We start from the raw sequence: 11,383 nt of genomic DNA, 5'->3' as shown, positions 1-11,383 counted from the left end.
GAACTATATTACTACTCGCCGCAAAAGCAGTAGCCAGAGTGTCAGATGTTCTCAGTGGTTCCCCAAGCTCCTAGTCCCACGGAGATTGGGGGTGTGAATGGGCCTACACATAGATGGACCTGCATACCCAGTGGGTTATATTCTGGGAGAATAATACTGAGCTTGGGGTATCCATGTTTTAGAGCAGGAAGCAAGAAAGTTTCCTCTTCGTTTGTGAGAGAGAGATTACCTCATTCCTTAAGGTTGCTCACTGCAAAAACAAAGCTGAGACATGGCCCAGGTAAAGAGTGGTCTGGGCCTTGCTGGAGTGCAAGAGGATAGAAGAGTGCCTGTCTCCCAGTGGAGTCCCTTCTCAGTCAGAGATCGCTGACGAGTGGTCCGGTGCAGGTTATCGGTCATAACCCAAACATTTTCAGAATGGAGCTGATGGAGTGGGTTGTGTAAAAAATAATGGGTAGAAGTGGAGAGGCAGGCAAGTACAGCTCATCCAAGGTTTTCTCTTCGATGAAGAAATAGGAAGTGTAGAAGAAGAGCGCAGGAGCTTATGAATTAGGGGCTAGAACCTCCCAACGACAATAGGCGAGGTCTCTTTTACTTGTACTACTTTCACTTGAAGCAGCAGCTGCTTCTTCCTCCCTGAGCCTCTCCTTTTGTCCTCTCCGGGATGGCACTTGGGTGGCTGGCCCTTCTTTGCACTGCTTTCCTCTGAGATGTTTTTCAGTCCTCGATACTAGCTGAAGTCATTTGCTTCTTGTCCCTCCTTTGTATCTTAGACTTTACTGAAGGTTCTAGTTTCACACTGACACGAACAGAATTTAATTTCTCAAATACCCAAAAACTTCTCTCGCAGTCCCAAGATCTCAAAGGTACAGAGATACTCAATGTTTTTATTTTTTTTAATCAAGAATTAACAACTAAAAAAAAAAATTAAAAAATCACATACAGCCTCCATACATTCCACAAAACATGTATTGATCACTTTCTTCCACCTAGTATTGTGCTAATGCTAGAGATACCACATTTATCAAGACAGGTACTTATTCCCAAAGATTTTACCATCTCTGCCTTATAAACTAAGGTTGTAAGGCGTATGTAAACAGGATGCTAACTGGAACTTCTGTGCTTTATCATCCCAGAACTGTTAAGACTGAAAGTGAGGTCAAGAGTAACCAAGGACACACCCTGCGGGAACACTACCATGAACCAACCACATCTGGGACCAGATTCTTCCCTTTAGGGCATACAGGATTACCACCATCCACTTCTAATCTGCACCACGCGCCACGTATTAGGTAGAGCATTTACAAGGCCAAAGAAGGAGTGGTCAGCAAGAACCTTAAGAAGAGTGTGGTAATTCATGGTTGGCTGAGTGGGTGTCAGGAGGGCTGTTGGTTCAAGAGAGACTAATTGACTGGGGATGCCTAACAATGAGTTCTCTATTTGGTTGCTAACTGAGCTGCAAAATCTGCAGGGCACCCAGATTGTCAACTAAGTATGGAAGGGGAGTTCTTGGGAGTGGCTTGACAGGTGCTCCCTGGACAGTGGGGTCATGTTATATATATACAATCTATGCACAGATACTAATCTATGCAATTTCAATCAAAATCTCAAAAAAAGTATTCATGGCATTTGCTAAGTTGGTCCTAAAGCTCATTTGAAAGAGTAGAGGGCCAGAAATAACCAATATTCTTCTTAGGAAAAGAAATTTGGCCTTAATCGATACTTAGAAGTCTATAAGAATCGGGAAAATGTATTGCTGTAGAGAAACACTGAATACCACCATTCTCATTCATACACTGGAATGTGATATGTGAGAGTGGGTGGCATTACAATTCAGTGGATAAGAAGGCCTGTATAATTGTTTATTATTCATAAAGAAAAATGATTCTTTATTGTATACCCCAAATAAAAATAAATTCCAGATAGTTAAAGACCTACCATAAAAAAGCTAACTTCTAAAGTTTTCAGAAGAAATTATATGACAATATCTTTACAACCTCGGGGTAAAAAAAGCTATCTTTATTCAGCAATGAAAAATACAACCATAAAGAAAATTAGTAACAAGTTCACACATTAAAACTGAAAACTTCTGTATGATAAAACTCTTCATACTCAACGTTAAAGGCCAGGTACAGATTGGGAGAAGATATTTACAGTTCATATTATTGTATAATATAAATCACTACGAGAAAGACAAATATTCTCTTAGAAAAATGGGCCAAGGATACAAACAGATGCAGATGAAGAAACTTAAATGGCCAATAAAGATATGAAAGAAAATAACTACAGAGATAATGTTTCAACCATTCACCAGAACTACAAAGATCATCAGTACCTATCCTTGCTGGAATATGAGACAAGGAATTTTAAAACAACAATGATTACTATGTTAAAGTCTCTGACAGAAAAAGTAGACAACACACATAAGCAGAAGGGGAATTGAAGCAGAGAGATGGAAATGATAAGAAAGATGAAATGGAAATGCTAGAAATGAAAAGCCCTGTAAGGAGCCGTAATGCGTCTGACATTAGTAACCTGACACAGCCAAGAAGGAAATCTGCGAACCTCACAGATAAGGCAATAGGAATTACCCAATCTGAAACACAAAAGAAAAAAAAGGAGTGTGTGGGAGGGTGGGTAAGAAAGCAGAACAGAGAATCCAGGGGCTGTGGGATAATATCAAATAATCAAGCACATGTAATTAAAATCCCAGAGGAAGACAAGAAAGAAAACATGGCAGGGAAGCAATTTGCTGAGATAATGGCTGAGAGGTTTCTAAAAGTTCCGTAGATGAACCTGATGATCAGCCCAGTTTAAAAACCACTGGGTAAAGGGTAGGTAACTCCTTCTCACTCCATGAACTAATAGCGCAAGTGAACTGGAAGTGTAGATAGAAGCTTTACGAGACGTATCTGTATTCGCTGCATTAATGAGGCATGAATAGCGCTGACAAGTCAACATAATAGGTCAGCAGAGGATTTGGTTTAGAGCCAGACGATTCTCTATGTTAAGTATGTTTCCACCTATCATGTCTAATTATTTTTTTTCTGGAAAAAAAAACAAACCATCTTACCTTTCCTAAAAGAGGTGCTGCTGTACGGGCTTCACACCTTTATAAGAAGATGACTGCAAGCTACTTTAGATCTGGGTCTTTCTTTTCCTTACAAGCACATAATAATCTTATGCATCTGACGCATAGCAACAATTTGTAAATATTTGTTGAATGATCAAAAGAAATGAGCAAAAATGAAAAATGACACCTGGGACTTTTCTCCAAAGAGAAAAATTCAAGTACAAGGATGGACACATTACCCTTTTAGCTTGATGCACCACAAACTAACCTTAGATCTGCTTTTTAGCACCTCCCAATAACTAATACTGGTGATAGTGACATTAACTCATTCTTTCATTATTTTAACATTCACTAAAGACCTCCAGAGTCTCCTATGAGGCTAGGGCTTACACTGAGGGCTAAAGATACAAAAATGAACAAGTTGGACTTCTCAAGGTGCTCACAGTCTAATATAAGGAAATAGTGATATAAACAAATAATTACAATACATTCTTTTAAGTGTCATATTAGTTTCACTTTTTAAAATGGAAATGATGTCCACAATATCCTTTCTTAAAAGGCAGAAAATTCATGGTACCTTTCAGCAATCATAGTAACTAAGGACATGGGTTTTAGAGTGAGACAGACCTGGATTCAAATTCAGGCTCTATTCTTTATAAGCTGTGAGGCATGGGTCACAACTTCTCTGAAACTCAGCTCCTTCTTCTGCAAAATGGTGGTAATACTAGTTCCTACCTCATTCTGTTGTTAGGAGGATTAAATGAGATTCAGAGTGTAAACTACACCAACACAATGAAAAGGCAGCCTACTGAATGGGAAAAGGTATATACAAATGATATATCCAATCAGAGGTTAATATCCAAAATATATAAAGAATTTATACAACTTAATACCAAAAACCTCCACAAATAATCCAATTAAAATGGGCAGAAGACCAGAATAGACATTTTTCCAAAGTCATACAGATGACTAACAACCACATGAAAAGATGCTCAACATCACTAATCATCAGGGGAATGCAAATCACAACCCAGATGAGATACCACCTCATACCTGTCAGAAAAAACAGAAACAAAAACAAAAACCCACAAGAAACAAGTGTTGGTGAGGATGCGTAAAAAAGGAACCCTCATACAGTGTTAGGAATGTAAATTGGTGCAGACACTGTAGAAAACAGTATGGAGGTTCCTCAAAGAATTAAAAATAGAAATGCCACATCATCTAGTAATTCCACTACTGGGTATTTACCCAAAGAAAATGAAAACACTAATTCAAAAAGCTATATGTACCACTGTGTTTACTATAGCACTATTTACAATAGCTAAGATATGAAAGCAATCCAAGGGTCCACGGATAGATGAATGGATAAAGATGTGGTACACACACACACACACACACACAGGAATATTACTCAGCCATAAAAAGAAGGATTTACCACTTTTAACACAATGGATAGGCCTAGATAGTTTATGCCAAATGAAGTAAGTCAGACCAAGAAAGGCAAATACCATATGATTCCATTTATATACAGAATCTAAAAAGCAGAACAAATGAACAAGCAAACAATAAAACAGAAACAGACTCATAAATACAGAGAACTGGTGGTTGCCAGATGGGCAGGTGTGGGGGAATGGGTGAAACAGGTGAAGGGGATTATGAGGTACAAACTTCTGGTTATGAAATAAATAAGCCACAGTGATGAAAAGTACAGCACCAGCAATGTAGCGAATAATATAATAATACTGTATGGTGACAGATGGTAACTAAACTTACCATGGTGAGCACTGAGTAATGTCATGTATAGAACTGTCAAATCATTGTTATACACCTGAAACCAATATAACCTTGAACAATAATAGTAATACATTCAATAATAAAAATTTTAAAATATAAATAAAGGTACACTTCACCAGAGGGAATAAAAGGGTCAACGACTTAGGACAGTGCCTGAACAGATGGTTGGTGGGGGAAGGGAGTGGTAATGGTAATAACAGTAATATATTTCCTTTATAATATGTAAAATTTTAATCCTTGATTATAAGGAAGGGAGATTTACCCAGAATGATTTCGTTTTCATGAATTCTAGACAGCTAATATTTTAACGAACATATATTATACCAACAACCGTAAGTAGAAAGATGTATCCTCCAGGAGAGGTATTATCAGTGATACCTCTTAGGGGACCATTTATAATCCACAAAGACTCTACAGTCACCAAAAAGTTAAAACAGACTTTGCAAGTACAAATAAATGCTTCAAATACACACCTCCTTCCCTCAAGCAAGACTGCTTCAAAGAAAAGTGCCACTGGGGAATTTTAATTTATGATGAAGTTTTCACAATATGTGTAACTTCAAATAGCATCCTATGAGTCCCCAAGCAATAAATTGGGAGCCATTTGATGGATCTGTCACTCCTGTTTTCTCATTCTTTAGAAAACTCCAGGGATGCACTGTCTCCACTTACATAACCTTCTGTATCTATGCTTTTGAACACTTCCCTTTGTTAGTTAAAAATAACCTGGATTGTTCACAGTTCTCTTTTTTTGTTCTGATGTGCCTTTAAATACAGCTGCATGCAGTTTCACAGCAAACAGCTTAATTGTGAGCCTAAAAAACTCAGTTAAAATCTGGAAATTGTGCATTTTATGTAACTCATGCTTAAGATGGAAAAATGTTTGGTTATTAATTTTAACTTTTCATAAGTACCAAAAATGGACTTGTCATTAATTTTCTTTTTGTTGATCAAGGAACAAAAAAAGAGATTTGGGCTGACCAATCTCTTCTGGTAATGGGTGGTGGGTAATTTGGATCTACCTTTTTGCTGAGGGCAATTAGAAAGCTGGACAAAATATTAAATACATGTGCTTGAAACTACCTGAGAGATAAGAAAATAGCAAAGAATTGGCAGGCCAAGGTCTGGGGGTATTTGATGGCTCAGGCACTCCCTCCAATGAACTGACCGATTCTGGATGGGGCTATTGAGAAAATAAGCAGAACGTCTAGCACCTTTATAGTGCTGGAATATATGGCAACTGGAGTCTGGAACTTGCCCCGGGGGAGGGCAGGTGAACCTCCTTACTTTAGGTTGGGACCTTAAAGGGCTGCACCCCAGGAGTAAGGTCAAATCACAAGCAGATAGGCTTTGCAAGGACTGCAACTTACTTTGAAATACCTACATTCCTAAAACTGGATTGAAGTGATGTACTGATTGCCTGGAAATAACAAAAGTAATTCCTCTTTGGGAGATGATTAAAAAGAAAAAGACTTTGAGCTATTTCTATAATCACAAATAACTAGGCACATAAGGAGGGAAGGCAATATAAAGACCCCCAACAGAATTAACAGACATTAGAAATCAGGGATATTTGACTTATCCAGATTCATTCCAGACCCTGGAATTATCAGATACAAAACTATCCTTACTATTTTCAAGGAGATGAAAGACAAATTAAAAGTTCTGACAGGGAACTGGAAACTTTTAAAACATTGGAAATTTTAGAAGTGGTAAATACCTCATTCAGTGGGTATAAAAGCAGATTAAACACAGACTTAAGTAAATTATAAAAGAGGTCATAAGAAAATACCCAAACCTAACACAGAGAAACAAAAAATGGAAAATAGGGAACAATTGCTCTCTCTCTGGCAAATGAATAAATAAAATCTTAAAAAAAAAAAAACCACCAAAACCCAAAAAAACTTCGTATCACCACAGATCTTAAAGACCTTAACAAGATAATAAAAACATTATAAATAACTCTATGCCCGTAAATTCAATAATTTAGATGAAATGGACATAGTTGAAAATCTGAATAATCCAACATCAATTAAAGAAGTTAAATCTCTTATAATAAACCACCCTACAAAAAAACTCTAAGCCCAGATGGTTTCACTGGTAAATTTTATCAAACACTTGAAAACAGAATGTTCATCTTATACAAACTGTTTCAGAAAACAGAGAAGGGAATACTTTTATAAAGTTAGCATAACTCTTAAGTGAAAATCTGACAAAGACATTCCAAAAAAAGAAAACTATTACACTTCCTGAACAGTGATAAAACTAATCTCTAATAAAACATTAGCAAATCAAATCTAATATATACAAAGGATCATGATCAAGCAAAGGCTTATTCTAGCAAGGTTGATTTAATGTTTGAAAATCAATATAATCCATCCCAGTAATAGAAGAAAGGAGAGAAACCGTATCATCAGTTCAACAGATACAGAAAAAGCATCTGACAAAATGCACCTCAAATTTGGAATGGAAGAGTGCATCCTAAATATGGTAGAAGGCATTTACAAAAACCTGCAGCTAACATCTTACCAATGGTAACATCATACTTAATGAATGCTTTCTCACTGAAGATGGGATCAAAGCAAGGCTGCCTCTCTTACCACTCCTATTCAATATTGCACTAGAAGTCCTAACCAGAGTAAAAAAACAAAATTTCAATAAATAAAAAGCATACAGTTCAGAAAAGGACATTGTTTTTATTCACAGATATGACTGTTTACATAAAAATTTCTACGGATTCTATAAAACTAGTAGAATAGATGAGTTTAGCAAGTTGAAAGGACATAACTTCCAATACACAAAATTAATTGTATTTCTCTATATTATAAACAAACTGAAAAGTAAAATTTAAAAAAATTAACTACTGTCAAAAACACAAAATTCTTTAGGAGTAAACTTAACAGAAAACATGCAAGCCCTCTACACTGAAAACTACAAAATACTTCTAAGAATTCAAGGGTACTTAAATAGACCAGGTTCACTGATGGGAAAACTCAATATTGTTGTCAATTCTTCTCTGAATTGAGCTATAGTTTCAATGCAACCCTAGTCCAAAACTGCCAGAAGAATATTTTTGTACAAATTGACAAGCTTATTCTAAAATTGATATGGGAATATAAAGGTCTTAGAATACCTAAAGCAATCTTAAAACGAAGTAATTGAAGGGTTTTTAGTACCTGACTCCAAGACTTATAAAGGTACCAGTAATCAAAACTGTGGGGGTAGTGGCACAGGACAAAGAAACCAATGGGGTAAAAGAGAGCCTTGAAATAAAGCCATACTCATATATTCATTTGAATTTGGCAAAGGCACTAAAGTAATCTGTGGTGGCCATAAAAATGTACTGAGATCTCCTGCTGGGGGAAGCATAGTGAACTGAGGCCCCAGCTGCTACCCTTCTGGATTGACTATTATGTTCGTGCCAAGGCCAAGCTTACCTCATATTGCTCCTAGCCAATCATTAAGCACAGCAGGTTAGTAATAGCGGCCCATCCCTCTAACAGGCAACTTCGGAATGAAGACTCCCCATTGACCTAGTCAAAACTTTGAGAATAGCTCTGTAGTCGGAGGCATTTTTCATCCAGTCTTCCCTTTTCCCTCCTCTCCGCTCACCATGCAAAGACTCTCCACAGGACTTCTTTGGTCCCCTCCCTTTCCCTCCCCCAATAAATATCCTGCACATCTAGTCCTGTCTTTCATATGCATCTTGGAGGACATAAACTAACACAGGCAGAGGCAGGATTAGGGCACCATTGTCTAAGAACACAAGTGGTGGGATGGAATTTTGGACTGGCTTATTCATCACCTGGCAGGCCAAGAGGAATGTTATTACCCTGAGTGGTCTGCGGGGCATGGACAGGGAGTCTCTGGCACAGGGGAGCAGCCAAACTGCTACAGATTTCACCTAAGGTGATGTGGGAAAACATCCTGGAGAGGTGATTGCCCTTGCATGCATAATGATTCAAACATTTGAACAAAATGAGAAAAATGCCTAACAGTGCAGTAGGGTTGTCTGGTTGCTGCCAAGTTGCTATGATGTTCTGCAGAGGAATAGTGAGAATGTGAGGACTGTTAACAAGCAGGTCAAGCCTAAGGGTGAGAGCTTAGTTGGGTTACTTACAAAAAGGCCCTTATTTCTGGCTATGGAAGAGCAGGTATAACTGAGCAGCTGACTAGAGATTTGTTCATTTGAGTCACAGAATTTCAGAGACATTGAATTGCTCAGTTGATGGATGTCTACAATGGGAAGGCCAGGAAAATTTACATGAAGGCATATGAACAGAGAGGCCACTGTGGCAAAAATGAAGACCACATAGTGGGCTCCCACTTACTAAGTAAATCTAGCTATAGCTGCATCTAAATGTCCTGTCAACAGCCAATTTGATTCTAGAATGTATAAAGACGTATAAAGGGCCAAGAATAGTAAAGGTAATTTTAAAGAAAAATAACAAGGTGAACAGGCTTGCTTTCTTGGATATCAACATTTTCTATATGGCTGTAAACCATTTAGAAAACTGTGATACTGGTGGAAGGATAGACTGGTAGAACAGAGTAAGGTCTGTGAATAGACTCATTTGTGCATATCTGTACTGTCATCATTCTACAGTCAGATTACACAATCGTATCAGCATAAATACATATGAACTTTTTATAAATTTGCCCTGCAGAACAGAGAGGAAAGAGCAGTCTTTTCAACAAATGATGTTAACTTTATTTGCTATCCACAGGAAAAGAAAATGAAACTTATCTCTGACCTCACATGGCACACAAAAATCAATTCCAGATGGATTACAGATCCAGCTGTGAACGGTAACACAACGAAGTCTCTGGACTTTTTAGACAGTATAGAACAATCACATAAACTTGGCATAGGGAAGTATTTTTTAGGGCACAAAATGCACTAACCATGAAGAAAATGGATAAAATGGACTACCTGAAAGTTAATGACTTATTTTCAAAGAGCACCAATAAAGTGAGAAGAGAAGCTACAGAGGGGGAAAAGATAAAGCTAATAAACATAAGGAAAGGTATTCAACCTCATTAGTAATCCAGGAAAAGAAAACAAACCACGACCAGACATTGTCATAAGCCCACCAGAATAGCTAAAACTAAACATTGTAATACCAAAAGCTGTGACAAGGATGCGGAGGAATAGAAATTCTCAGGTTGCTGGTGGGAGTATGAATTGGTACAACTTCTTTGGAAAACTCTTTGGCATTAGCTACTAAAGCAGAAGATTCTCAAGTCCTGTGAGTTTGTGATACCACTTCTAGGTATCTACTTAACAGAAATGCCCACACAACAAGAACCATATGCAAAAATGTTCACACCAGTACTTCTTGTACAAGCCCCAAACTACAAACTTGAATCCATCAACAGTAGAATGGATACAGTGTGACATATTTATAGCATGGACTACTTACTATAAAACAATGGAAATGAACAAAGTAGTTTACATATAACATGGTTGAAACTCACACACAAAACTTTAAGTCAGGCCCAAAAAAAGCACACTAAAAGATGACCACTGATGTAAAGTTCAAAATATAGGCAAAATTAAACTATTATAGTCGAAACACATGCTTAGGTGGTCAGTGAAAGTCTAAGATAGAAACAAGGAAGTGAGTACCATATATTACTCTTGGGGTTGGTGATGAAGATGGTTACTCTTGGGGTTGGAGATGAGGAAAGGGCCAGTAGTCAGGAGGGGGCACGCACCTTCTACAGTGTAATAGTCTATTTCTTGACCTGCACTGGCACTCACAATGTGGTAATTACAGTCAAAAATTTTATGCACTTTTCTGTTATGCATGTTTTACAATAAAAAAGATTAAACAACCAAGCAAAAGAAATAAGCTGGTCTTTGATATCAAAATGAAGGCTTAGTGCTTGGTTAATAGGCCCCATTTTTTAATTTTTTGGATAATGGTAATCACACTGAATTATCTAGATTGTTTCACTGAGACCCTATGCCAGACATTTCTGAGATGGTTGGCTATTAACCAATCCAAGAATCAAATGTAAAAGTTTGGCCTCATCTTATATGCTCCAAAAAACAAAATAATAGAATCAAGCATAGAATTTATTTTTTGAGCTGAGGGAAGTATCTTCAAAGGAAGGTGGATTCCCGCCGACCAAGTAAATGAGGCAAATGAGACAGCTTGGACTTGAAAGGGATAGATAAAAAGTCAAATCCCTTGCTACTTCTTTGTTTTCAATTACATAACCTTTGTGGCAGAATTATCTTTGACAGAATCCTGAGAAGATGATTTCTAGATCTGAAAGTTAACAGAATAAAGGGGAGCTGAGCACGTTAAAATGGGAATAGAGCAGGAATTCTGGAGATGTGACAGGATAGAAAGGAGGAGCCTCATAATAAAAGAAAACCACAATGATGTCGCACATAGGGAAGGTGGAATATAAAGTCTCAAAACAAGAGAAGACTCAGCTGCATGATTTGACAATCTAGAAGAGCCTATGGAGGTACTTAATGAGAAAAGGAGATCAAATTAGCAT

Source organism: Mustela erminea, chromosome 4 (assembly GCF_009829155.1).
Source record: "Mustela erminea isolate mMusErm1 chromosome 4, mMusErm1.Pri, whole genome shotgun sequence".
Classification (NCBI taxonomy): Eukaryota; Metazoa; Chordata; class Mammalia; order Carnivora; family Mustelidae; genus Mustela; species Mustela erminea.
The sequence above is the reverse complement of the archived record's forward strand: the minus strand, read 5'-3'. Positions refer to the sequence as shown.